This window comes from Pelobates fuscus, chromosome 2 (genome assembly GCF_036172605.1).
Source record: "Pelobates fuscus isolate aPelFus1 chromosome 2, aPelFus1.pri, whole genome shotgun sequence".
Taxonomy (NCBI): Eukaryota; Metazoa; Chordata; class Amphibia; order Anura; family Pelobatidae; genus Pelobates; species Pelobates fuscus.
Genome location: NC_086318.1, coordinates 277,533,523 through 277,556,306, shown reverse-complemented (window position 1 = coordinate 277,556,306; position 22,784 = coordinate 277,533,523). Strand labels below are relative to the sequence as shown.

At 41.5% G+C, this 22,784-nt stretch overlaps 1 protein-coding gene across 1 annotated transcript in view; it reads right to left on the bottom strand.

Moving 5' to 3' along the window:
• Positions 1-22,784, bottom strand: part of PGBD5 (piggyBac transposable element derived 5) — a 483,316-nt gene that overhangs the window by 437,873 nt on the left and 22,659 nt on the right. The window lies entirely within an intron of this gene.

The window sequence follows — 22,784 nt, the reverse complement described above, 5'->3', positions numbered from 1 at the left end:
AGCAGGGTCAACTCAGCCCTTCATCTTTCCGAGGTTGATAAAATGACCATCAATTGGGTAATAACATCTATTACTATTCAATTGGGTAATAACATCTATTACTATTCAATTGGGTAATAACATCTATTACTATTCAGCTGCCGATTTAGTAGATTCCAAGAGTGTGCGCTGAAAAGCGCTTTGAGTCCCATTGCGAGAAATGTGCTATATAAATACTAGTTATTATGGTGGCTTTGCCTCTGCATTGAACAGCTTAACTTAACAGGCTACCCCCAGTGGCACCCCACATAGTGAGCACGAAGCTGTAATTGCACAAGTTCCTTTGTAGATTCAGGGTGGCTAAGGAGACCTCTGCCAAACAGAATAATTCTGCCGAACATTCTCAGGTAGCTCTTTCCTCAGCCTGCTACCTCATAAAATCTCCTCCAGCATCTAACTTGGCTCCGCCCCCAACTCTCCATGCAGGTCTCCTGCTCCCAGCCCCTGCGTGTTTGAGTTGTGTCGGTTGCCTGGCACCCCTGCTGCTATGGAGCCCTGTGCAGCTACACAGCTCACAGAACCCCAAGCCTGGCCAGCCCGGGTGGTATCCCCCTACCTGGGGGCACCCTGGGCGGACCACTGCCGTCCTCCCTTAGTACGCCACTGCCCTAGCCTTCCCTGCCCTCAACGAAATTTGACTTGCTTTTGGGCTGTGACATGATGCTGGTTCTGGTCAGTTTGGGGCAAAATATCTCACTAAGAGTCCAGTTGTTATTGGAGCTGTTATTGCATGCAGCCGCCCTCTCTGAGTGTCAGGGTATTCCCCATAATTTACATTTTAAAAGGTTCTGAAAGCAGAAGTCAACAATCAGGAAAGGCCTTACCATTGCCAACTCAATATTTAGAAGCTTGTCATAACGCTTTGCAACTTAAGTTCCAAATAATCAAACATGTGACTGAGAGTCTCACAAGAGGTGTAAGACAAACAGATTGTTACTTTGTGAAGCGTTTGGATACGAGAGCTAGATACACTATATTATCCTAAAGAGCGTAATGCTCCCCATGGATATGCATTGATTCCTCTCTATGAAGAGATCTCTTCATTTCTATGAAGAGATGCTGATTGGTGCAAAGCACTATCGCAATATCCTTCCAAAGCTTTCCTATGGTAATGCATTGGATTGACTGAGATTGACATATTTGATCTGATTATGTTGCTTTAAATTTAGAGTTTGATAGATTTTTATTGAGACAATTTTACATTTTATTCATACAATGATATAATCTTTGTTGAACATTAAGTAATACAACATTTAAATACATAAAATACATTGCATACATGACAAACATAACATATATCATTTATTGTTTGGAATCTTAATCCTTTAAAATGAATGGGTAATATCCATTAGGATAAGGGAAATATCTGACTATTAAACAATTCTTTTATCTTTGTAATCCACAATTCATAGTGATGTATATATTTACAGTTATGATTTAAGTATACAACTACTCTCTCCATTTCAAGCTGGAATAGGAGTTGTTTTTTATTGAGCAATATCTGGGATTGATGTGTGTTTCCATGATCTTGCAATTACTATTTTCGCAGCCATAAAAGAATGTAAGGTTAATATTAGATTATATTTTGGGAGTTTACCCCAATTAAGATGGAGCAGGCCAATTTCTGGGGATTTCTTTAACTTTACATTTAAGAGTGACATGATAGAATATATTGAATCCCGAAATATGCTTATCTTTGGGAAACTCCACCAAATATGAAACTAGACATCTCCAACAGAGGGGAGAGTTAGACAGAGATATCTTGGTCATCCTTGTTTTCACTAGGTACCACCTATGGAGGACTTTAAAAAATTATTCGATAATGTTTAAACAATGTATATACTTTTTAAGTACTCTCATAGGGGAACACCATCTCTTGTCTGAGATTTTAAGGTTCAAATCTTTTTCCCATTGTTTTTTAACTGAAGGATGTACATTTGAATATGATTGTCTGATTAAATCCATAGCAATGAAGCAAACTGATTTAAATTACTTTTTTTGAAGATTGTATGTATTAAATTGTTCTTATCTCCTTCAGTCTTTAACAGAAACTCATTTATCATAATCATAATCATTTAGAAATCCTCTAACTCTTAAGTAAGAGAAAATGTCTTTATCAGACATGTCAAGTTTTAGCTTCAGATTGTTAAATAGACACAAATTGGAGTTTTGAAGGATATCTTTGATGAGAATTTCATTGTGAGCTCTCCAAGTGCTAAGGTTTAAATCAGGCATAACTCTTTCAAAGAGTCGAATGTTTGCTCCTTCGAATATATTTTTTACCATTTTAAGCATCTTTTTGATTCGTTGCCATTCTTCAATGAGGTGAGATACAATACTTGAATTAAGTTGCAATAAATGTAAATTGTAATTAGTAAAATCGTCCCATATCAGAAGGGCTAGATCTTTTTCTTTTATTCTAAATGATTCTATCTTAAACCAGTGTTGATTTCTTGAATCGGAGATCTGAAATTTATGGATGTGAGAAATAATATTAGCATAATATACATCCTTAATCAGTAGGAATGCTATACCTCCTTGACTTTTTTTGTCAAAATTTGAGATTTTATTCTTGGTATTTTTCCCTTCCTAATAAAATTAGAAAAGGAATGTTGGAGCATGTCCATCCATGGTTTGGGGAATTTTAACGGGATCATATTAAAAAGATAAGCCCATTTGGGGATAATGTATGCTTTTACTGTATTAACTCTTCCCCACCAGGAGATTTCTAGAGAGCGCCAATCCTTAAGAATTTTATTTGTATATTTTATCATTTTCAAGAAGTTGGCCTCTACTATATAATTTTTTTTTATTCCCAATCCACAAATTTAGTACTGCCCACAGGGTTTTACAGAACAACCAATAACACACGTACATTACAGAAAACACTCCCAGCAATTACACACAAAATCCTCCCCTCTGCCTGTGATCCAGCTTAGTATAGCAGTGAGTTCAAACTGCCGAACAGGACTTAGTCTCTGCAGCTGAAAACGGAGTGTAGGAGAAGGTAAGGGTCAGCGGTGTTCGTTGAAATGTGTAGCCAATTTCAGTTCCATGGATTTGGCTACACATACCGCTGACCTTGTTCGAATGAACAAAGATGGCCGCCGCCACGTGTTAGTTTGTCGAATGGCGGCCACTTCGACTACTTCGGCACTTTGGCTGCATCCGAAGTGCCAATTTAAAGCTGCAGAACTGCTCAATACAATTTAAAGGGGCAGCAAGTCTTTTAAAATACAATCTGCTAAAATAGTCTTTAACAGGCAATATCTTCCAAGGGCCATAGTCTTAAAGGGGAATTGTTCCCAAAAGTCACCAGGGGCCATAGTCAGCAGGCAGGAGGCGGGCAAACAGGCTTCTCCAATGCCCAGTGGCGAGGTTGGTTTCGCCACATGCAGTTATAATAATTCCCAGATACTGAAATTCTTAGTCCAATGAAAATTACATTTCTCTTTTAAAAGACTCAGAGAGTAGGAATTAAAGTTAATTGTTAAAGCAGTAGTTTTATGAACATTTATCTTATAATGCGAGATTTCCCAGTATTTTTGAATCTCTTGCATTAAATGATCAAGTGAAGTTGAAGGATCCGTGATAGAAATTAAAACGTTGTCCGCATAGAGACAGGTCTTTAATTCTAAATCCTCAATTGTAATGCCTCTTATGTCCGAATTTTCTCTAATAGATATCGCAAACGGTTGGATAGAGAGAACATACAAAAGGGGAGATAGGGGACAACCCTACCTAGTCCCGTTAGTGATATTGAACCATTCTGTGCAAAGATCATATCCCACTATTCTAGCTGTTGGGCACGTGTAGAGGGCTTCAATAGCATCTGCAATCCATCCCTCTAACCCGAATGCCGCTAAAGTCTTCTTCATATATCCCCATCCAACCCTGTCGAAGGCCTTTTCTGCATCCACCGACAGAGTCAGGAGGGGGGGCCCTACACCGTTTGCGTACTCAAATAGATCGATAATCCTATGGGAATTGTCACTAGAATGGCGGCCTTTAACAAATCCAATTTGATCTACATGAATCAGCTCGGGAAATAATGGATTCAGTCTTCGTGCTAGAACTGATGTGTTACGGACCGTTTCAGCATAAAAGGGGGAAAATCCGTTTAGGCGATAATCCCCTTTTCACAAAAAGGCACAGCTACTGTAAAAGCACCAAAACTCACGAATTGGATATAGGTGAATGCACCAAACTCCCGAACTGCATACAAGGGAATAAGCTAGCACTCCAAACTCCCGAACTGGAACCTCACGAATTGCTGCTAGCAGACAAACAGGAAAAGCTCCCAAGCGGCTTATACTCCTGGCAGTCAGTCCCTATCAGCATACAGTGAATCCCCCCAAGAACGAGACAAGGCTCCGTGTTGAGGGTCAAGCAGTGGTCTGTTTATTCAGGGCTACCTGCCCCTGTATTTATGCAGGTCTCCCACCTGGTGGACACTCCCCTAGGGGACCAGATGGAAGACTGAAACAGCAGACAGACATGTATCACTTTCGTACACACAGCCACAATACTTTCCCACCATGCATCTTGGTTTCCTCCTCCCTGCCCTGGAGATAATTAATGAAGTAATTCAATTATCTCCCAGGACAAAGGCCAGACTCCATTATGCACATGGTGACACAGAAACAGACTATCACTTTAAAATACATACAGACACATTTTATACATAAAACACAGACATGTAACATATCCCCAGATAGCTCAGGTCTGGGTGCACATTATTAGGTGAATGGCACCCAGATCACACAAATACATTTTAATTGCCATGGAGCTAAAGTCTTTAATTATGTGAACAGGCTCCATGGCAGGCTATCTGGGTTACTACAGTTCACATAAAACAAACTACCGAATTTCCCTGCATTCACCAAATCCATACGAATGAGAACCAGGGGCTGGAGGTTCAGCTGTGCCTGCACGGAAAAGTGTCCGATTTTGGTGCATGAAAGCCGTGCAGAAAAGTGCTGGCTGCCCGGGGAGCTCCAGAACAGCGCCACCTAGCGGCCGCTAAGTGTAACAGCGGCCACACAGTTAACAGGCAATTAACCGCAGCTTCAGGGAGGTAAATTGGCAGCACACTCCAGCTTCTGGGTGGCCAATTAACAACGCCGGCCGGCTTCCCACGGCTCTGGGGAGGTTGGTGAACGGCTGTTTGTTCGGTAGATGAACTGCTGTGCAGAAAGGGAGAAATAAATCCTTCTGCACAGTAAAATTAACCCTTTAGCTGCCGGTCCATAGTCCAGAGGCAGCAGGCGGGCAACCAGGCTCCTCCAATACAATGTGGCGAGATTGGTTTCATCACATCTCTCCTCCTTTCCAAAAAGACTAACAGGGTACCTGACCTCCTGCCGGTCAGTGCCCTTGTTAGTCCAGCAACCCACCCACAAAGCAAAAAAAACAGTACAGCCCACCCACAATAAATGGTTACTACATCTGGGTAGAGGAGAAGTTTGTCCATGTCCAGGTGCCTCACCACGGCTGTGTAGGGGACTGGTAGGCTGCCTTGGTGGGTTGCTGAGTGGGCAGAGACCAGCGGTACTCTGTCCTGGTGCCAGCACTACCACCGAAGTAGTCTGGTTGGAGCCTGGGTGCTGGAGACGGACTGTCTCCCCCTTAGTTGCATAGCTCTGCTGCTGAGGGGGGAGACCGGTTGTCTCCCCCTTGGATACACAGCTCTGTCGTGGGGGGTAGGACCGACCATCCCTACACCCTGTGTGGTAAGTGCAGAGACCACGGTCCCATCTGCACTGGTGGGGGGTTTACAGTCTCCCCCTGGTATATTAAGCTGCCGCTGGGGAGAGGGGGTAACAAGCTCCTCTCCCGATAGAACACTCTGCCCATTAATGATTCGCCGCTGGGGAGAGGTGGTAACAAGCTCCTCTCCCATACATATTTCCAGTCTTTGCGGAGGGAGACCGACTGTCTCTCCTCCCAATACTGAGTCCTGCTGCTGGGGAAAGGAGACAGGGCTCTCTATTCCCTGCTGGATACTCTGCCGCTGGGGAATGGAGACTGGGCTCCCAATTCCCGAAAAGTCACGCTGACGCTGGGGAGGGAGGACGCTGCTCTCCTCTCCCTGCACTTCACATTGCCCTCCTGGCATATCACTCTGCTGCTGGGGGGCAGGAATAACTACCTCTGCCCCCTGTAACTCAGCCTGCCGCTGGGGAGGGAGGAGGCTGCTCTCCTCTCCCTGCACTTCACATTGCCCTCCTGGCATATCACTCTGCTGCTGGGGGGCAGGAACAACTACCTCTGCCCCCTGTAACTCAGCCTGCCGCTGGGGAGGGAGGAGGCTGCTCTCCTCTCCCTGCACTTCACATTGCCCTCCTGGTATATCACTCTGCTGCTGGGGGGCAGGAACAACTACCTCTGCCCCCTGTAACTCAGCCTGCCGCTGGGGAATGGAGACTGGGCTCCCAATTCCCTGCAATTCACGCTGCCGCTGGGGACTGGAGATTGAGCTCTCTCTGTCCCGTAACTGTAATTTCCGGTGGAGGTCCACCCAACGTGGCAGCTGACCGTCACCCTCTGCCCGGTATAGCAGAGTCTTGAACACTAGACCCCTCACGATCTTCACGTATTTCTCAGCTGGATTAGGTCCGTAGAAGTTCAGCCGCAACCACATCATACGGTCAAATTCCTCTACAGAATATCTGTACTCCACTGCTGGTTCCATCCTGGTGCTGTCAGGGTCGCTGTACTGAGACATGCGTTGCCCTCAAATTGTAATATCCAAAGCAATGGTGTCTCCTGTAGCTGTCCTTCTGGCTGTAGGAACGATCCCGCCGCTTGCCACCAATTGTTACGGACCGTTTCAGCATAAAAGGGGAAAAATCCGTTTAGGCGATAATCCCCTTTTCACAAAAAGGCACAGCTACTGTAAAAGCACCAAAACTCACGAATTGGATATAGGTGAATGCACCAAACTCCCGAACTGCATACAAGGGAATAAGGTAGCACTCCAAACTCCCGAACTGGAACCTCACAAATTGCTGCTAGCAGACGAACAGGAAAAGCTCCCAAGCGGCTTACACTCCTGGCAGTCAGTCCCTATCAGCATACAGTGAATCCCCCCAAGAACGAGACAAGGCTCCGTGTTGAGGGTCAAGCAGTGGTCTGTTTATTCAGGGCTACCTGCCCCTGTATTTATGCAGGTCTCCCACCTGGTGGACACTCCCCTAGGGGACCAGATGGAAGACTGAAACAGCAGACAGACATGTATCACTTTCGTACACACAGCCACAATACTTTCCCACCATGCATCTTGGTTTCCTCCTCCCTGCCCTGGAGATAATTAATGAAGTAATTCAATTATCTCCCAGGACAAAGGCCAGACTCCATTATGCACATGGTGACACAGAAACAGACTATCACTTTAAAATACATACAGACACATTTTATACATAAAACACAGACATGTAACATATCCCCAGATAGCTCAGGTCTGGGTGCACATTATTAGGTGAATGGCACCCAGATCACACAAATACATTTTAATTGCCATGGAGCTAAAGTCTTTAATTATGTGAACAGGCTCCATGGCAGGCTATCTGGGTTACTACAGTTCACATAAAACAAACTACCGAATTTCCCTGCGAATTTCCCATACGAATGAGAACCAGGGGCTGGAGGTTCAGCGGTGCCTGCACGGAAAAGTGTCAGATTTTGGTGCATGAAAGCCGTGCAGAAAAGTGCTGGCTGCCCGGGGAGCTCCAGAACAGCGCCACCTAGCGGCCGCTAAGTGTAACAGCGGCCACACAGTTAACAGGCAATTAACCGCAGCTTCAGGGAGGTAAATTGGCAGCACACTCCAGCTTCTGGGTGGCCAATTAACAACGCCGGCCGGCTTCCCACGGCTCTGGGGAGGTTGGTGAACGGCTGTTTGTTCGGTAGATGAACTGCTGTGCAGAAAGGGAGAAATAAATCCTTCTGCACAGTAAAATTAACCCTTTAGCTGCCGGTCCATAGTCCAGAGGCAGCAGGCGGGCAACCAGGCTCCTCCAATACAATGTGGCGAGATTGGTTTCGTCACATGATGCATATAACTTAACATCTGTATTAATTAAAGAACAATGTTGAAATGTGAGAACCTGGAAGTGCAGGGAGGCAGAAGGTAAGTATACTGATCACATGTGCTCGCTCTGACAGCTTGACAGCTTGTCAGAGCGAGCACCGGTGCTGGGACAGCCCGATCGGGTGCTCCCAGTCTGCCTCTGCATTAGAGGCAGACCGGAGCACCATTAACCTCGCGGCGATCTGGGGTTAATTTTATTGCGTGACGGATCTGGTTCGTCACTCGTTGTTAAGGGTCTCCCCTCTGTGACGGACCAGATCCGTCAGTCGTCGTTAAGGGGTTAAACACGGGGAGTAGAAAATACTAAATGGGGTTATTCACTAAATTCAGAATTTTAGCAAAATAAATCTGAATGGCAAAAGCTATAGTAATTGATTCAGATAAATAAAATCTCTAACTACAGTCAAAGCTTGGTTATCTTAGCCTACATTTAGCAATTCAGATCTTAATTCAGAAAATTTTAGTAAATAATCCTGCAATGTGGTAATATAAATTTCAAGGTTAAGTTGATCTCAGACCGCAAAGTTCACAGAGCCGCCCCCAACCTCCATTCTAATATGCCAGCAGCGCACCGTTCGATTACTTCCGCCACTTGCCCTGTACTTGATGTCAAGCAGGAGAATAGCGAAGGCGGGACTGAGAGAGTGGAGTCAGCCAGACGCAGTCCAGAATCATGGGGCACACAGAGAGACAATGTGAAGTGAAGGCAAGAATTAATAGTGTGTGCGTTTTAAAGAATGTGTGTCAGTCTCCTTCAGTGAATATGTTTGTTTCTGCTTGAGTCAGTGTGTGTGCGCGTCTGCTTGGGTCACTGTGTGTATCTGCTGGGGTCAGTGTGTGTGTGTGTGTCTGCTTGGGTCATTTTGTGTGTCTGCTTGGGTCAGTGTGTTTGTTTGCTTGGGTCAGTGTGTCTTGGGTCAGTGTTAGTATGTCTTCTGGAGTGTGTGTATCTGCTTGGATCAGTGTGTGTGCCTGCTTGGCCAGTATTTGTGTGTGTGTGTCTTCTTGGGCCAGTGTGTGTCAGTCTACATGAGTCACTGTATGTCTGCTTGAGTCAGTGTGTCAGGCACTCTGCATGAGTCAGTGAATTTATATGTGCATTAGTCACTGATGGTGATTGTGTGGACCATTGAGTGTAAGTGAGTAAATGAGTGTGTGTGTGTGTGTGTGTAACAGTGACTGCATTTGGACAGAAAGGACCATTTTAATAAAAAAATAATTAAAAGGTCAATACTTTTAAATGAACACTATAGTGTTAGAAATATAACAAATGTAGGGTAGGGTTGCGCCACAAATTATGAGTAAAGTATAGATATATACATATACATATAGATTGTGACAGAATGTTGGGGATGGTGGTTAACGGTGTATATCTGACAAAAGACTTTTGCGCAGCCACTATCCTGACACGTGGTTAAGCACATGCAGACCCAGGGAAAGTTAAGGTTAACTGTAGGTTTTTTTCTCTGTTGTTATTTGGGTCCCTGGGGTGGAGTATTCGGAAGAGCAGGGTGGGTCGATTCTCCACCCACTGTCAAAGTGGCTGGGCATGAGTCCATCCCAGGTTGTCTAAGGAGTTCTGGCTCACTGCCTAACGAGGTCATTAGCCTCATCTGTAGGGGCTGTGAGCAGCTATATAACTGCAGTTAAAGCAGGGTGGAGTGAGGGAAGTGTTTTGAGGAGAAAGAAGGTTTGCTGCTTTGTTGTATCCGGTTACTTCTTACCAACAGATAAACAGGCCAGAGGCCTTTGAAACTGGACTTTGTCTTGGCCTGGCTTCCTTACCCTAGAGGGCTGTGCAGTTGCCAAAATATCCTGGACAAAAACAGGGAAGTAAGTTTGTGTGTGTGTGTATATATATATATATATATATATACATATATACACACACAAACTTACTTCCCCTCTAGTATATATATATATATATATAGAATACAAAAATAAAGGGAGCACTCTGGGTCTTCTCTTCAGTGAAAAAAAGTATTTACTGTATCAAATAGAATACATTACATGTGCAGAACAAATCGACGTTTCGACCCTGCTGGGGTCTTTATCAAGATCACAGTGAGGCATTGCAAATACAAACAATTTATACATATGTGTATGATAACACTTACCAATTAGACGGTCAGACTAGCAACAGGCTGAACAACCCGGAAGTGAAAGAGCCACGTGGAGAGTGCAATCAGCTACGTGCATGTGATTGGGTTGCCTTAGCAACCTAGCAAACAGTGTCAGTTTTACGATCTAAAAATCCAGCATTTGACAAACAGAGCTACCCGGAAGTGAAAAGCCCATGTAGAGGCTGTCATGTGATGTGCAGAAATGTACATGTGACCGGGTTGCTAAGCAACTGGATACACAATCCCGGGTCTCCCACACCCAGAGAGAACACCATTTATGGAGGAAAAGAGTCACTTTGCAGCCAGATATAGCTCGGTTGAGCTTACATAATAAACCATAGTGCCTAAGTGAAAGTGATATCTATGAATAGTGTAAATAGTGAGCACTCTAAAACAATGAAAAACAGTTGCCTTTAACGATTATATCTAGGGGCAGTAGACTCCAATATCAAATAAAATAAAATAAATTAAAACAACATGTACTATATGCTAGGTATTATATAGGGTAAATCGCTCTCCTGTTTTTTCTATCATCTGATTTTATATCCTATGGATTACTTTAATGTGTTCTTATTCAAAACAGTTATCAGGGTCACGATATCCTTGTTCAATATATATATATACTAGTATAGTTCCAACATCAGGTGGAGCATTCGGTATCTCTTTTTCCAATAGCTATGTCAATCATATTAGACTATATATACTCAAAGTATACGGAATCATTTTACTGATTCTCTACTACTGTTTCTGCGGTTGAAGGATGGACATAAAAACTCAAGTAATATAATCAAAACAATCAAATAAAGTAAAGATTGAGTTAATAAAAAGAGTTTAGAAGAAATTAAAGAAAAATATCCATCAAAACCGTCTGAGAGAAATTAGACATAAAAATGTCCAGTTAAATCAAACCAGTGTCAAAAAAGTTCATCGAGGATTATTTTAGAGAAACATTGAGAGGACCAGATGTTCGTTTAGTCCTTTTGGGGTCACAGTATTTAAATGATGGATCCAATACGCCTCCTGTTGAAGTAGGAGCTTAGATCTATCTCCTCCTCGGGGTGGAATCGGGGCATGATCGATCGCTATGAACCGGAGGGTGGGCAAATAATGTTGAGCTGATAGAAAATGCTTGGCCACTGGTTTATCTGTTCTTTGATCTCTATGAGCTGTTGTAATAGCCGAGCGGTGTCCCCGAATCCGGTCTCTTAGCGTCATGTCGGTCTTCCCAATGTATGATAGTCCACAGGGACATGTAATCATATATACCACATGCGTGGTCATACAGGTGATATAGTGATCAATTGGAATACGTTTTCCACTGTGAGGGTGAGCAAATGTAGCGCCGGTCAGCATATGGCTGCATGTGACACAGCCACTGCATTTAAAACAGCCTTTTTTCCGGATTGTGGGCATCTTGGCATAGCATTGACGAGGATCATTTTTTACTAGTAAATCCCTTAGGTTACGGTTTCGTCTGTAGCTAATGATGGGATTAGTTTTGAATTTTTCAGGGAGATTTTGGTCTACCTGGAACATGTTCCAATGTTTGTAAATACATTTTTTCAGCACAGGAGTAGCGGTGTTGAATGTAAGTGGCAGAAAAATGGTATTCTTTTTCCTAGGTTTTACTTTGTCAATCTGATTGAATTTGTTCCAAGCATTGGTTTTAGCTGTTTCCAGCGTACGGGGGTGAAACCCTCTTACTAGGAATCGATCCCAAACTTCTTGTAATTGTTGCTCTCGATTAGCTGGGTTGCTATTATATCTCATAACCCGAAGAAATTGTGAAATCGGGAGTGAGTCCTTCACATGTTGGGGGTGAAGCTAGTAGCAGCTAATAGTGTGTTTCGATCAGTGGTTTTCCTAAACAAGGTGTAGTCTAATCGATTTTCGTTTTTATATATCCTCACATCCAGAAATTCGATGCTATGCTCATTCCAATTTAGAGTTAACTTGACCGGAGTTGGTAGACTGTTGGACCATCTTTTCAAGTGTGCTAATGGTGCCTTCCCATATTATGAAGACGTCATCCACAAATCTGGTATATTTTACTATATACGATTGATATTCCTGCAGGATGTATTTCTCTTCGAACCAATACATAAAGCCATTGGCGTAGGCTGGTGCCATGGCTGCACCCATGGCAGTTCCAGATGTTTGTAGGTAGAATATGTCTTCAAATTTGAAATTACATGAGCACCCCCGAATTTAAAAGAAAATTGCTTATCACCTAAACGGTGATTTCTAGCGAAATCAGGATCCATTCAATATGGAGGATTTTTTAAACCAGGCTGGAGCATTGGCAGAAACAGCAGAAAGTCTATCTATCTCAGAGGAACAAGCATTATCAGTACTATGGCCACGTAGCTCACAAGATCTTCCGCACATACATTCAGCAAAAGACCTATATAATGATTTATCTAGATTGAAGAAAAGAGAAGTGGACCTGGATTTACATGGGGTTTTCCTGTCCGACTACTACAGATCCAAACGTATACCAAGGGGATTTCGGATAAAAAACGCTCCAACCATAGGGAGACAGAATCCCAACTTCTGCAAAAAATGGATGAATATCTCAAATAAGTGTTCCCTTGACTGGATGATAATAGTGATCGAAGAGGTCGGGACAGAATTACTCCAGGTTAAAAAATCAATACAGGAATTCGAGTTGACCCATGTTACTGAGTTGCAAGCTACGCCATCTACTGAGTTTATGCTAAAACTACAAGATGACATTCAAAAATACCAGAATGAACTTATCCGTTTCAAAAAGGTCAAAGTGGAGAAAGTAAACCATGATTACAAATTCCATCAGGTGTACCGGTGGTTAAGTGGATCAGAATCTAACACACGTAACCCCATCCCCAGATTTAGAACACGTATCAGGAAACCCGCTCTACAAACAGTGGACATCAGCTCGGGTGAATCAGCTTCGGAAGGAGAAAAGCACACTGACCCTCAAGCAGAAAAACAAGCTCCTTTTTTAAAGGATGGAGGACATTTAAACGACCCACCACGACTAATCAATACAAAAGAACAAAACCGCAGAGACATAAGAGAAACATTAGACGGGGACAAAAGGGTTACAAGAAATATAGGAGCCATGGGAAAACCCCCCAGGCCCCGGAAATAACTTCCATATTTAACCTCTCAAATAAGACCTTAGACCAACACCACATCTCACTCCTACAGAAAGGACTTACATTTATACCAGTAGCCAAACCCAGGAAATTTGATATGGCTATTGATTTGTATAAATTACAGAGAACACTGTATAGTCATGAAGTAATGAAAAATGACACTTCTACTACAACACATATCTTTCCTAACCGACATAAGAAAGATATATATACCTCTAATCATTCAATTAAGACATTCATGCAGGTCGTGAGACATGAGATAGACCCGATTGTGATGACTCCACCGCACCATAGGGACAATCTATCAAAAGAAGAACATGCAGCATTAAAGGATTTGATACAGGACCCCACCATTACAGTTCGACCAGCGGATAAAGGTGGAGCCATAGTCATCCAAAACTATGAAGAATACAGGAAGGAAATCTTCCGACAGCTACACGACACGTCCACATACCTACCACTTACATTTAATCCAGTTGTAAAATTCCAAAAAAAGATTGAAACATTAATTGAGGAAGGATTGGCACATCGGTATCTTGATGAAAAAACAGCAAAGTTTTTGTTAAACACCCCAAACAGCCGGTTATGTACACAGTACCAAAAATTCACAAAAACTCGGAGCAACCACCAGGCCGTCCTATTATATCAGCCAAAGCCGGATTAATCGAGCCGATAGCTCAATTCATCGATTATCACATTAACAATAGTGTGAAAAAATTACCAACATGCCTGAAGGATACACAACATTTTATCAGTCAAATACAAAACATCAATCTCACAAATAGAGAGACAATCTTGGCTACCCTTGATGTCCAAAGTCTTTATACAATAATCCCAAAAAAAGAAGGCATGGAAGCTATAACCGAGATTTTATCTAAAGATGACACATATAGCGGTCCGCATATCCCTTACCTAATGGAATGGCTAAATATCGCATTATCGTGCAATTACTTCAAATTTGAAGACATATTCTACCTACAAACATCTGGAACTGCCATGGGTGCAGCCATGGCACCAGCCTACGCCAATGGCTTTATGTATTGGTTCGAAGAGAAATACATCCTGCAGGAATATCAATCGTATATAGTAAAATATACCAGATTTGTGGATGACGTCTTCATAATATGGGAAGGCACCATTAGCACACTTGAAAAGATGGTCCAACAGATCAACAGTCTACCAACTCCGGTCAAGTTAACTCTAAATTGGAATGAGCATAGCATCGAATTTCTGGATGTGAGGATATATAAAAACGAAAATCGATTAGACTACACCTTGTTTAGGAAAACCACTGATCGAAACACACTATTAGCTGCTACTAGCTTTCACCCCCAACATGTGAAGGACTCACTCCCGATTTCACAATTTCTTCGGGTTATGAGATATAATAGCAACCCAGCTAATCGAGAGCAACAATTACAAGAAGTTTGGGATCGATTCCTAGTAAGAGGGTTTCACCCCCGTACGCTGGAAACAGCTAAAACCAATGCTTGGAACAAATTCAATCAGATTGACAAAGTAAAACCTAGGAAAAAGAATACCATTTTTCTGCCACTTACATTCAACACCGCTACTCCTGTGCTGAAAAAATGTATTTACAAACATTGGAACATGTTCCAGGTAGACCAAAATCTCCCTGAAAAATTCAAAACTAATCCCATCATTAGCTACAGACGAAACCGTAACCTAAGGGATTTACTAGTAAAAAATGATCCTCGTCAATGCTATGCCAAGATGCCCACAATCCGGAAAAAAGGCTGTTTTAAATGCAGTGGCTGTGTCACATGCAGCCATATGCTGACCGGCGCTACATTTGCTCACCCTCACAGTGGAAAACGTATTCCAATTGATCACTATATCACCTGTATGACCACGCATGTGGTATATATGATTACATGTCCCTGTGGACTATCATACATTGGGAAGACCGACATGACGCTAAGAGACCGGATTCGGGGACACCGCTCGGCTATTACAACAGCTCATAGAGATCAAAGAACAGATAAACCAGTGGCCAAGCATTTTCTATCAGCTCAACATTATTTGCCCACCCTCCGGTTCATAGCGATCGATCATGCCCCGATTCCACCCCGAGGAGGAGATAGATCTAAGCTCCTACTTCAACGGGAGGCGTATTGGATCCATCATTTAAATACCGTGACCCCAAAAGGACTAAACGAACATCTGGTCCTCTCAATGTTTCTCTAAAATAATCCTCGATGAACTTTTTTGACACTGGTTTGATTTAACTGGACATTTTTATGTCTAATTTCTCTCAGACGGTTTTGATGGATATTTTTCTTTAATTTCTTCTAAGCTCTTTTTATTAACTCAATCTTTACTTTATTTGATTGTTTTGATTATATTACTTGAGTTTTTATGTCCATCCTTCAACCGCAGAAACAGTAGTAGAGAATCAGTAAAATGATTCCGTATACTTTGAGTATATATAGTCTAATATGATTGACATAGCTATTGGAAAAAGAGATACCGAATACTCCACCTGATGTTGGAACTATACTAGTATATATATATTGAACAAGGATATCGTGACCCTGATAACTGTTTTGAATAAGAACACATTAAAGTAATCCATAGGATATAAAATCAGATGATAGAAAAAACAGGAGAGCGATTTACCCTATATAATACCTAGCATATAGTACATGTTGTTTTAATTTATTTTATTTTATTTGATATTGGAGTCTACTGCCCCCAGATATAATCGTTAAAGGCAACTGTTTTTCATTGTTTTAGTGTGCTCACTATTTACACTATTCATAGATATCACTTTCACTTAGGCACTATGGTTTATTATGTAAGCTCAACCGAGCTATATCTGGCTGCAAAGTGACTCTTTTCCTCCATGAATGGTGTTCTCTCTGGGTGTGGGAGACCTGGGATTGTGTATCCAGTTGCTTAGCAACCCGGTCACATGTTCATTTCTGCACATCACATGACAGCCTCTACATGGGCTTTTCACTTCCGGGTAGCTCTGTTTGTCAAATGCTGGATTTTTAGATCGTAAAACTGACACTGTTTGCTAGGTTGCTAAGGCAACCCAATCACATGCACGTAGCTGATTGCACTCTCCACATGGCTCTTTCACTTCCGGGTTGTTCAGCCTGTTGCTAGTCTGACCGTCTAATTGGTAAGTGTTATCATACACATATGTATAAATTGTTTGTATTTGCAATGCCTCACTGTGATCTTGATAAAGACCCCAGCAGGGTCGAAACGTCGATATGTTCTGCACATGTAATGTATTCTATTTGATACAGTAAATACTTTTTTTCACTGAAGAGAAGACCCAGAGTGCTCCCTTTATTTTTGTATTCTATATCTGGACGCGGGATTGCACCTAGGCATTGTTTTGATCTATAGATAAATAGAGGAGGAGTGCCGTGCTTTCTTATTGTTATATATATATATATATATATATATATATATATGTATGTAAACTTGGCACTCACCCTTCAAAGACCGATACAATATTCTTGCCTAGGTGCAAACCTCAGCGTCAAGTATAAATATCCAAATATGTACAAGGTGCACTCACAGGTCTTCATAAATGATTTTCTTTATTCTTTAATGCAAATTACATGTGTAGAAAAAACTTTCAGTGATCAACGTTTCGACCCATATAGGGCCTTTTTCAAGATCAATATTACAGTGTACATGATGAATATATATATAGATAAATGCTAATAGACACTTACCAAACGGTGTGTGGAAAAAAGCCGCCAGCCGTCCGAAACCCGGAAGTGAGAGAACGTGATGACGAGTGAATACGCGGCGTTGCTAAGCAACGCGTCTAAAGAGATCATCCTAATAGATATGTGTTCTCCGAACTGAAACTAGCTCTGGGAAGATCAAATAGTGTTCATAATGTGAAGTAATCACACAATGTTGTGATTGACAGACAGTGACAATAATATAAACTACATGGAGGAAAGTTTATACAGCTATTCATATAGCCCACCAGAAGGGAGGTAACTAGATGTAAATGTGAACAAAACCACAGTGTACACACGTGAAAAAAATTATTAAAGTGAACACACATGCAAAGTGAAAAACATCTAGATATATTCTCCTCCAAAGGGTGTGCTGTACAGTACTTAGGTGCAACCTAGTGCCTATACTATAACTACTGTATATATATGCATATCAACGCCTACAGCGCTGAAGTTATAAAAAATTATCTGACAAATAAACCTTGTAAACCATTATAAAGCAGACAGCAGATAAAACCTATTGCAATTAATATACATTACTTGAAATTAAATAATGCCTACCGCACTAAGACTAGTCCAATAATGGACAACATTGTCATTGTTCGTAGAAACCAAAGCCAGATGGTATTTAATTGCGGGAACAAACTGCCTGCAATATGGAAGAAGTTATTATGTTGCATACAAGGGAATAGAACAGATGTATCCAGATCCATGGTGAACCCATGGTGAATAAACACTAAAAATTCCGTGCATAATAATATTGGAGACCATAGATACAAACTGACTCTATTTTGAGTGAACCCATACTTAACAATGTATTATAATATAAATTAAAATCTGGTCAAACATAGATTCCGATATAATGCTATATATTACAATCTTGAAATTATGTGAGATAGCACTATGATCCTCTGTCACCAAAAAAGTAAAGAGAACTAGCATAGATAAAGAATGCCAACGTAACACATCTCAATTTACAAAAACATGGAGTAAGTATTATTATATTCATTAAGGCCTTTAGGTGTGACCGTATCAAGTGTAAAGATCCAATACGCTTCCCTTTGAAGCAATAATCTAGATCTGTCACCCCCACGAAGTAAAGGAGGGACATGATCTATAGCCATAAATTTAAGTGTGGGAAGTCTATGTGAAGCTGCTAGGTAGTGTTTAGCCAACGGCTTATCAGTTTTCTGATTCCTGAAAGCAGTCATGATACCGGACCTGTGTCCTCGGATGTGGATATATTATATCTAACCGTTAGTCTTGTTAAGGGTACTTTGGATCAAGTAAGTTCTTTTAAAGCCAAGAGGAGGTAGTCTTTTCACTTTTCACTCAGATGCCCATATATGCAGAGAGGGGCGACAAAAACTAAAGAGGCTAATGATGTATTAAATCTGTCAGGGTATTTATATCGGCAGACATTTTGTGCTATGATAGAAATACAAAGTATATATTCTGAAGTAATCTGAACATACCAGACTCCATTTTGTTAGTTTCAAGCTAACAAAAGAGACAAAATTTCTATCCTTTCTCTAAAACTGAGCCAGGGCTAAGAATGTCTTGTATAAACAAACCAAATAGATAAAGAAATGAGAACGGGGATGGATAGGAAAGGATATTTAAAATTATAGCCACCATATAGATAACGTAAATGACGTCAAAATAGCCACCAGGAAAAGTTAACTCTTTCCTGGATATGTACGTTTAGTGGGACAAGACTGCCATCTAGAGTCCAAATATTAAAATGGTTACCTAGAAGGGAACCACACCCACAGTGTTGATTGGTTCATAAACCAGTGACGAACAGACAAACTTTCCCCTTTAAAAGGTCAAGCATTCAAAGATTGGGGGAGAAATCGATCAAGGCAGAGCCAGGAGGGACAATGCAGAGAAGCCTATGACACTCAGAAACTCTTACACTCCATGCAGAGCAAGAGAGAAACATTCCTTGACACTTAGCTACCTGAGAACAGCTGGTGAGAATATCTATTTACTGGTAATTATACTGGCTTCCATTAATTAATTAAAATTAATTAAAATTAATAGCATGATATATGACTGGATAAAAGCACGTTCAGATTTCCATATTTAGAAATCTTAATTATAAGGAATACATTTTAAACTCTTTACTCTGCAGGTAAAAACGATAACATTGTATTTATGTGATTAATATCACATGTTAGAATATCGTGACATTTATCCAGCGGTATTGATTTGCTCTAAAATAAGATAAAATATCTGTTAGACAAATTAATTAAAATATCAGCTTATGTAACATAGTAAGATTTGCTCTTAATTTGATGGATTCAAGGAAGTGGTTACTGACTGTTTAAATATTATTTTATTTAAAATTACACAAGAGTAGATTTTAATTACTTAGGAGGTCTAGCCAGCATTGAAGGGGTTATTCTGTCAGCTAAAGTTTTTTTACAACTTCACGCTGCATTCTCAGGAATTCTGTTCTCTCCGTGAAACTTTTTCTTTGTCTCTGTGAAGAAAGTCGTAAATCTTGTCTTGAAGGCTAATGTGTAGATTCTAAACTACGTCTTAGTCATTTTTATAAATTACCACTTTGCATTGCATATTGCTTTATACTGAATATTATAGATCGAATATTATAGATCGCTGAGATCGTTTAAGTTGAAATTATATTCCATGTACAATAATAATATTCGTAATTCATGCAATATTAATCTTAATATAGAAAAGAGTTTTGTATTGAGATTAAATCACTGTATAAAAAATGGCTAGCGGCAGCGATAAATCTGTAACAGATAATTGTGAAATAATTGAAGACCTAAGAAAAAATGCTCTAATCCATATTCATAAACATATGAAAAATGATTTAAGCTATGATGTTTGGTTGAAAAGCATAGAATGGGATGCTAAATACACGATGATATCTGATGAACACATACTAACACATCTTAAAGTAATTGCTGAACAAAAGGACATAGAAAAAAAATGGGGTTCATAATACACTCTTGGCCTTTCTTTATGACAGCACTTCTTAAGGCGTTAGATGAAAACAAGGTATTGAATACCAAACTGGACACGTACAGTGAACAATTTGGCATTCAAGATGGGAAATACCAAGATTTACTTGCTGAGCATAACACTCGTCAGGCTGATCATGAAAAAGAAATGAAAGCCTTGATGGATAAATGTGCACAGGAAATAAATCAGCTTAAAATGCAATTGGATGAGTATGAAGAGGAGAGTCTGAAATCAGGCAGTGAGGTTGGTAGCCATCATTCTGTGCCAAAAAGTTGCACAAAAATGCAAGAAAAGACTATCTATAAATCCCCTCCTTGTTATGATTTTCCCACACCAAACCAGGTTTTCATAAAACAGTCTCTAAGTAAAGATGTGAGTAATTCTAAGAAAACACCTGTAGATTCTTGGCAATCTTGGGCAGAACAGTTTGAAAAGACTGTCCTGGCCAAACTTGACAGAGGGAATCAGACTCAGGTTGCTAGGAATGAAAACAGACATGGTTCTGTACACTGGCAGGATTCTGATGCTGATCAGAATTGTGACAGTGAACAAGAAGCTCAGAGTGATGGGAGTAAAAGTGATTGCACTGTCCACTCTGAAGGCCATGTGACTGATATGCCATCTGCACTGTTGTACGGGTCTAATTCCTCTCCAACAGCCAGATCACATAGACGCTTACACAGAAACAGAGGTCGTAAATCAACGACGCCTGTTTATGAATCGCCAAAGGTTGTTAAGTTCCTTAGAGAGACTGTCCCACAATTTTCTAGAGGTTCAGGAAACATATCTGAACATCTGGAAAATTATGATAGAGCAATGAATTCATTGGGCATGTATGATGACATTCATAAGAAATGGTTCATTACATGGACCTTTGATTCAATGTGCCGTGTTTATCTAGAGAGTCTTCAAGCTATGCAATTAATGTCCTGGTCCAAGATGAAATATGAAATAATCATGGAATATGGTAAGTATAAAACCATTGCTTCTGCAAAGAAGGCGCTTTATAACTTAAAATGCCGTCCAGATCAAAGCCCCAGAGAATTTTTAGTAATTCTTAAAAATGCATACTCCGTGGCCCAAAGAAAACCCAGGTATGAAAGCACAGATTTCAAAGATCTGTATTTTCATGCCATGCCAGTAAACATACAAATGAATCTAGCAAGAGATTATGATTGTAAATTACCGTTAGAATGGCTAGTCAGTCAGTGCATGAAATTGTATACTATACACCATGCACATGACGAAAATCAGCCAAAGGTTAAGAAACCTGGTGATAAAATGGTGTCAGAGACTAAAATTCAGTTAGGTTTAGAAACCCAACAGAAAAAGAGGACCTATTCCGAGGTTTTGAAAACACCAAAACTTCAGAAACAGGAAAATGCCAGAAGCAATTCTGCAAACTCCTCTGATAACTCTGAAAGATCCAATTCCAATGGGAATAAACGCCCCTGGGTTAATAAGAACCAAGGCAATTCCCAATGGAGAAGGAATCCTCAGGGAAATAGGAGATATGGAAACAGAAACAACCAATCTGATTCCAATAACTCCCAACAGTCTCAGCCATCCCAGTCAAATTCTAATGGGCAGAGGTATCGAGCGGAGTTACTCCGGATAGCGCATGATATACCGCTATCCCGCCATCTGGGCATTAGTCGCACCCGATACAGATTAACCCAAAGTTTTTTCTGGCCAGGGATAAGCCAGGAGGCCCGGAGGTATTGCGGTACCTGCGATACCTGCCAGAGGGTAGGAAAAAGGGGAGATCGCAGAAAGGCCAAGTTGCATCCCCTACCCATAGTGGAGGAGCCGTTTAGCCGCATAGCGGTGGACATAGTGGGCCCCTTAAAGAAAGCTAGCCCCTCGGGTAAGAAATATATCCTAACAGTAGTAGATTATGCTACCAGGTATCCCGAGGCGGTAGCTTTAACCAATATTCACGCAGAAACAGTGGCTGAGGCCCTCATGAAGATTTTCTCCTGGGTAGGATTACCCCGGGAGATCCTCTCTGATCAGGGCACTCAGTTCACTGCAGAGGTCACGCAGCAGCTGTGGAAATTCTGTAACATGAAGCCGATAATCAGTGCCCCATATCACTCCCAGACCAATGGACTCTGCGAACGGTTCAATGGAACATTGAAACAGATGCTCCGAACGTTCGCAGAAACCCATCGGGACTGGGAAAGATTCCTACCACACCTCCTTTTTGCTTATCGGGAGGTGCCGCAGGAATCCACGGGGCTCTCCCAGTTTGAATTACTATATGGGAGGCGGGTCCGAGGTCCCCTAGATCTTATTAATGAGCACTGGGAGGGCGAGCGCAGCTCCACGGGTACTCCCATCATACCGTATGTACTGGAGTTTCGGAACCGACTGGAGGAACTAACCCGAGCAGTACGGGAGAACCTCCAGGCGGCGCAGACACGTCAGCGCACATGGTATGATCGGAACGCCAGGGACCGTAGCTTTCAGGTAGGACAGAAAGTTTTAGTTTTAAAACTGCAACACCACCTATATAATTGGCCCCTGTACTGGTTCAGGGGGGCGACGCATGATTCACGTGTACATGCTAAAACCCTACCGGGAACGCTCTGACGAGGTGACCACCATTTGTGCACCCCCCTCTGAAGAGTTTGACAACCTTCCCCTTCCAGACTTG